This window comes from Mustela nivalis, assembly GCF_964662115.1.
Source record: "Mustela nivalis genome assembly, chromosome: 7".
NCBI lineage: Eukaryota > Metazoa > Chordata > Mammalia > Carnivora > Mustelidae > Mustela > Mustela nivalis.
Genome location: NC_139026.1, coordinates 31,328,762 through 31,336,321, shown reverse-complemented (window position 1 = coordinate 31,336,321; position 7,560 = coordinate 31,328,762). Strand labels below are relative to the sequence as shown.

The following is a 7,560-nucleotide window of genomic DNA, read 5'->3' as shown; positions in this document are numbered from 1 at the left end:
TACAATACATGTTGAAAATATAATAAAGAAAACTAAAGAAATATTCACCACAGAACTCAGAACAATGGTTAATACAGGGAAGTGAAAGAAGAGGGGTACATAGAATATTTCTAAGTTATTAGCAAGGATCTGCTTTATGATCTGAGTTTGCACAACTGGTGTTTGCTTTCTTTTTTTTTTTTTTTTTTAAAGATTTTATTGATTTATTTGAGAGAGTGAGCAAGAGAGAGAGCATGAGCAGAGCTTAGGGACAGAGGGGGAAGGAGAAGGTGACTCTCCTACTGAGCAGGGAGCCACACTGGGGCTTGATCTTAGGGTTCTGGGATCATGGCCTGAGCCAAAGGCAGACCCTTAACTGACTGAGCCACCAAGGTGCCCCATGTTTGCTATCTTTTTATTAAATCAGTAATTCTATTGCTATTAATATTATTAAATTAGTAATATTATTATCAAAATATGCATATGGAGACCAAAGGAAAGTTTTAGGATCCCCACTGACGTTTTTATTTAGTCCTAGCATTATTTAAGATTAATTTCTTACCTATGCAAGAAGCCCATCATCTCTCCAGTATTTTGATAAAGTGCCCCCCATTCTCACATCACGCAAACACACTAACACATACAAGCATTTACATTCTATTGCTGCTTCTTTAAAATTTGGTGCTAAGCCAGTATAAATCTTTGATTGTCCCAGAGCCTGTCATCAGTTTTAACATTGAAACCTAACTTTGGGAGGAACTTTCCTGCATCACAGTGGTGTTGCCATCAAACATACAGGTTTTTTTTTGCATTCTTCTTTGTGATGTAGTTTTGGTGTTCATCATCATTAGCCATCATGGATATTCAAATCAAAACCACAATGAGATATCTCCTTACACCAGTTAGAATGGGCAAAATCAACTAGACAGTAAACCACAAATGTTGGAGAGGATGAGGAGAAAGGGGAACCCTCTTACACTGTTGGTGGGAATGCAAGTTGCTGCAACCACTTTAGAAAACAGTGTGGCGATTCCTCAAAAAATTAAAAACAGAGCTGCCCTATGACTCTGCAATTGCACTACTGGGTATTTACTCCAAAGATATGGATGTGGTGAAAAGAAAGGCCATCTGTACCCCAGCGTTCAGAGCAGGAATGGCCACAATTGCCTAACTGTGGAAAGAACCAAGATGCCCTTCAATGGACGAATAGATAAAGAAGATATGGTCCATATATACAATGGAGTATTATGCCTCCTTCAGAAAAGATGAATGCCCAACTTTTGTATCAACATGGATGGGACTGAGGAGAATAACATGGAGGACATTAGGAGAAGGAAAAGTGAATTGGGGTAAATCAGAAGGTGAGATGAAGCATGAGAGACTATGGATTCTGAGAAACAAACTGAGGGTTCTGGAGGGGTGGGGGGTGAGGGGATGGGTGATCCTGGTGGTGGGTATTAAGGAGGGCATGTATTGCATGGAGCGCTAGGTGTGGTGCATAAACAATGAATCTTGGAACAGTGAAAAAAATAAAAAATAAAATTAAAAAAAAATAAAATTAAACTTAAAATTAAATTTAAAAAGTCATTATTTGCTATAACCATTTTTGTTAAATCTTTTTGTCGTAGCAAGTTTCTTACACCCTAAGACGAAAAGAGGTCTTTGGTGCCACCAATGCTACTTTCTATACAAATTTCCAACTTGGCAGCATTAAGAACAAAAGTTCCCTTTATTTTCTCCTCAGAAATGATTGTCTCTTCTTCTGCCTTCGCACAGTGGCAGAAGTGACTTATAACAGCTCAGTCTTCTCTGTTAAATTGCATTTTATCTTGGAACCAAGTATAAAGGCAAAAAGATGAAACTGTAATGACTACTAGTCCTCAGGTGACCTCTGCTGAATGTATCAGTCAGCCTCAGAATGTGATGGTACTCCAGATGCTGCATCATTGTCATCTCCTACACTATACTTTGATTGACATATGATAATGCCAAGATTATGATGGCTATGTGAAGCAGAAGATATCAACAATTCTTTTGGCTGAATTCATTTACTTTTATTTTATTACTTATTTATAGATTTTCATTTTATTTAAACTTAGAAATACTATCTACAAGTAAATGAAGATTGGAGAGGTTAAACTTAAGGTCATCTGGTGATTAGTAAAATCACGTGTTATTCCTGGACCATAAAATCAATGTGCATCTCATTGTAACATACTCATCTTATTTCTAAAATCCCACAATATCCATTGGGCAAAAACTTCCCAAGTCAAAACTATTCTATCTTACTTAGGTGATTTGGCTTTAATATATTCAGTACTTTACAGAACAAATAAAGTGCTATTGTGATTTATTCAGATAATAATACAGAAATTACTTGGAAGTGTTTGAAAATAAATTCTTGCTCTAAGAATTTCTGCTTAACAAACTTAAAAGTCTACCATTTTAAAATGTCCACATTCGTTGAAGGATACTTAGATATTTTAACAGTTGTAAAGTTGGAAATAATTATAGTTGTATAAATAAAAAGTCTTCTCATGCTTCAGTTAATTTTAATAAGTATAATTCATAATAAGTGCAATATGGCATAGGATTCTAATAATGTAAATTTATGCCTTCTTGCCTGGGAACATTAAAAGGCCATGAGGCAGTGGCAGGGGGGAGCATTTATTAAAATTGAAAAGAAGATTGTGAATATGAATCTGCTTGCATGTCTGTGCATCACAATGCTGCATTAGAACTTATATCAACCAATACTATTTTCTCTGTAAGTGTGAGAGAAAAGTGCAACACTTGAACCACTGTTTTTATATTGGGAAGAATAAATATGAATCCCAATTCAAGGTGACAGTAACTGAGTTCAAGTTCTAGTTATGTTGCTTCCTACCTCCCTAAATTTCTGAATCCTAGTTCTCAAAACAATGAAATAATTTTACCTGGCTTATCTATCACATAGTGTTGTATTAAGGATTGAATAGAATTATGCCTCTGTGATTTGTATAAATGCATACAAAAACCATATAAATGCAACTATTATCTATTGCATTCTCTGAAATCATGCATTCAAACCTCAAATATATATATATATATATATATATATATATATATATATATATTAAATATAGATAAACTGTGTTTGAAAGCTACAAAAATCAACTTCAAAATACTTCATGGAAAGGGCACCTGGGTGGCTCAGTTGGATAAGCATCCAGCTCTTGATTTCAGCTTAAGTCATGAGCTTAGGTCATGAGATCAAGACCCACATCAGACTCCATGCTTACTGGGGAGCCAACATGAGATTCTCTCCCTCTCTGTATGCCCCCTCCCAGCTTGCACTCTCTCTCTCTCAAAATAAATAAATAAATAAATATATCTCAAAATAAATAAATAAATCTTTAAATATTTGCTCATGGTAGAAGGAGAGAAAGAATCAGAAATAATGAAATTTTCAAAATTGAAAAATATGAAAGCAATTAATTTTACTTCAAAGCTTGTGAGATTCAGCTCGACACTAGTTGGAGGCAAGTGCATAGCTTCTGAAGAAAAGTATTTTAGCACCAGAAAAACTGAAAATTGCTAGGGCCACAATTCAAGTCAAAATTTTAGAAGAAATCAAAATAAATAATAAAGATAAAGCCACCAATTAATGAAACAGAGCACAAAAGTACAGGCAGATAGAGCAATATGGAAAATTAAATTCACAAAATAATGCTGTATGACACAGATGAGCTTTAAGTTTTGGAATTGGGGCATGTCTTTTTTTAAAAGTATGATTTAAATGAAATGAAGTGAGAGACACTATAAGAGGTCAGAAATAGAAATAAAGTATAATCAGTTTATTCAGTTAACATGTATTTATTGGACACCTAATATCTGCCAGGAACTACTCCAGGACTTGTTTACAACAGTTAAAAAAAAAAAAAAAAGATAAATATCAGAGCTTTTATTGTAGTAGGAAAGATTGCTAAGCAAAATTAAAAGGTAAATAATACATTACAAGTAAATCAGTGAAGCATGGCAAGGTTTTCTGAGGAAGGGAAATTATAATTTTAAACAAAATAGTTGAGAAAGGCCTTATCTTTCTTGTGTCGATCTCACTCTGAAAACGCAAAATAACTCTTCATTTTTTCGTCAATATCCAGACATAAATATTCAATTGCTTACTTGGCATTTCCACTCAAATTTTTAGTTCATATCTCAAATTTAAAATATGCAAGTCTATATAGAATATCAAAATCTGAATGATTTTGCCACTAAAACGTTGATCTTCAGTCTTCCTCCTCAATCAATGGCAACCCCAGACTTCCAGTTAGTTAGAAAAATAAGTAGATAAATAATAAACAAAATCCTCCAGAAATCCTTGTTTTCCTCTTTTCCTAACAAAGAACATCCAATTTGTCAAAAGAAAATATTCTCTCAAAGCAAAGTTAGAAAAAAAAAAAAAAAAAGCAAAGTTAGAAATATCAAAAGTACTTATATGAGTATTTAAAAGGATTTAACATACATGTATACATATATGTGAGTATGTGCATATGTGTATGAATACAGGTACATAAGTAATTATTATTTACTAGATCAACAGAAATATATCTGTATGTATAAACTGCATAATAGATCACTATATTACTTGTAATTATTTATCTCTATATATGCACACATAATATATGTATGTGTATAATGTGTATAAGTAAATATAGAAAATATTTGAGCAAACTAAATTATAGCATTGTTTGAACTCATTTGAATAGACATCTTTAGGGCACTATGACAACCTCTGGAAATCCACATTTGTTCTAAGTACACAATTATAATTCTTATAAAAATTTCAGTAATGCACATCTAGATGCCAGAAATGTGAGAAAATAAATTTCTGTTGTTAAGAAAATTGCAACAAATCACATTTCAATAAGTTTTAAAGAATTGGCTAGAAAAATAACATTAAAGAACTTGTATTTCAAAATTTAAAATGAATATTTAATTTATCAGTGAGTAAAGTAAAAAATCATTAAGCCCAGTAGGAAAAGAGTCACTGAATGATAGTCACTGTAGCACAACAAGTTAAATTTGTGCAATGTAGCTGAAATATAGGAAATGTATGATTTTGAACATTTACATTTCTCAGAAGAATCAGTAAGCTTTATAATAGCTATACCCCAAATAAAAAGCAGAATAAATCCATAGATACAGTACAAAAAAAATAATAAAGATAGGACATACTTCAGCAACTGTAAAATACAGATTCAACAGAAAACAAAAACAAAAGTTGATTCTTTGAAAAACTATTAAATTTGAACAAAACTATAATGGGTGTATACTAAGTCACACACATAAAAGTAAATACAAATATCCTCATTAAAATACTAGAGTATACTCAGGAGTGATTAAGGGAGATAATTCCTTATTGGACTTTATTTCAAGTATACAAATTTATTTCAGGGTTAGGGATGTATACTGTTCAGAATTAGAAAATTGGGGTGCCTTGATGGCTCAGTCACTTAAGCATCCCAGTCTTAGTTTTGACTCAGGTCGTGATCTCAGAGTCATGAGATCAAGCACTGGATTGGGCTCTGTGCTGAGTGTGGAGCCTGCTTAAGATTCATCTGCCCCAGCCCACACAGCTCCTGCACAAGTCTCTCTCTCAAAAAAAGAGAAGGAGTTAACGTTATTTGGCTAATTACCATATTAAAAGAGAAAATATTAATTGCCAAAAAAACCTTTTGATCAAATTTAAAAGTCATTTTAAATAACTTTTAGCAAACCGTAATAAAATGGTACACCTTAACTTCATAAAGGGCATCTACCATAAACCTCCAGCAAACATCAACCATTTTCTTTTCTTTCTTTTTTTTTTTTTTGATGGATCAGTTATTTAATTAGGTTCTTTGTAAAACATTTAGAACACCAGTTTCTGAGAGAAAACACAGAATGCAGATAGCCCTGAAGCTGACTAATAGCTCTGTCGGCAGAATTTGCCAGTTCACAGCTTTCTGATCAACCTTGCACTGCTCTGTAATCTTCTATTTCTCTTTCTCTGAGTCAAAGATCCCGCCTTCCTGGTGTCCAGGTTTATGCAGCTGCTGCTTCTTGAAGCAAGCATCAGTCAGATGTTTTGGGATTTTCACACTGCTGCTATCAATTTTGGTGGAGGTGGCAATGACGAATTTCTGGTGTGTTCTACACAGAAGACCTTAATTGGGGGCCAGAGGTCCAGTCAAAAGTAACAAACCACTTCTCAGTTGCTTCAGGGAAACCCCTTCTTGCTTCTGTGGCACCCAGTGAGGGTGATCAAAATGATCCTAGGAGTGACACCTGCTCACAGTTTTCTCTCATGCTGCTTGAAAGATTTTTTACTGTGGCTTAGCAGCTTTCACAGCCCATCTTCAGTCAGGTAATACCTAGGCATTTTGCGAAGTTTAACCACTTGGGTACCATCATTCTTGTCACCACCAACTGGTTTTATGATAGTAGCAAGAACCTTATCCTTTTCTTCTCAAAGCTGGATTTAGCTACTGAATACTCCCTCTTGTATGTAGCCTTTCTGGAATACAGAGCCTACCAGAAATAGCTGCCAATTTCTCTAGCTAGGACAGGGTTTCAACTGTAGTGGGGCTTCCTCTTCTTTCGCATTCTAGCCTTGATGTTACCCTTCTTCACTTTGGCACCAGGATCAACTTTCTTGGTTTCAGGTTTCTTTTCCTTAGCATCCAGTTTCTCAGCCTTTTCACCTGCCATCTTGCCAGACGGTAAAGAGCAAACATCATCCATTTCTAACATTAAACATCTTCCTTTAGGATGAGGAATGTGACAAGGACACCCCAAATCATTGAAGTAAAAGATGAAGCCAACCCAAGAAGTAAGAAATATAAATAAACTACTTTAAGAATTAAAAACTGGATATCTGCTTCAAGCCATGTTGTAGTAACAGGAAATTTGCTCATCCACCCTAGAAGCTAGAAGACAAACAAAATATCTGAAACAATAGTTTTGAAGCATTAAACAAGAGAGTGCAAGATAGTGGTCCTTGAGAAAAGGAAAATAAATAAATGGAGCTCTACAGTTGCTCAAGATCTCTGTCTGAAAAGAATTTCTAGTGCATGGCACAGAGCTAAAGAACCTAAAAAAGTTAAAAATTGAGGATTTGCTTTTCATAATTATGAACAGGAAAATGTCAATCACCACAGCTGCTATTCTATATTGAATTTTAGACTATAGTGGGTAGTATTTTGTAGAATATATAAGATTTGGAAAAGAGGAAACAAAATGCAAAAACAAAACAAAAATAAAAAATATATAAAATGGAACAGAATAAGAGAAAAATATAGCAAAACAGTATTATTCATTAAAACCAGCCATGACTTATTAGAAATAACTAAAAAAACAAACCTGTCTCATTAATCAGATGTACCTAAGAATAACTGTAGCAATATATATGCAAGCCTTCTGAATAAAAATCAGTTACACTTTATTGAAGGATATAGAAGAAAAATGCAATATTAATGGATTTGAGGACCCAGTATTGTGAAGAGTCAATTGTTTTTAATCCATTCTCAACAGGTCAAGGCCAATAAAAACCTCAAGATG

At 33.9% G+C, this 7,560-nt stretch overlaps 1 pseudogene across 1 annotated transcript; it reads right to left on the bottom strand.

Annotated features, from left to right (window-relative positions):
• Nucleotides 1–5,844: 5,844 nt before the first annotated feature.
• Nucleotides 5,845–6,711, bottom strand: LOC309870210 (large ribosomal subunit protein eL6 pseudogene; annotated as a pseudogene). Its single transcript has one exon. The product of its transcript is annotated as a large ribosomal subunit protein eL6 pseudogene (transcript).
• Between the last annotated feature and the right edge of the window lie 849 nt (nt 6,712–7,560).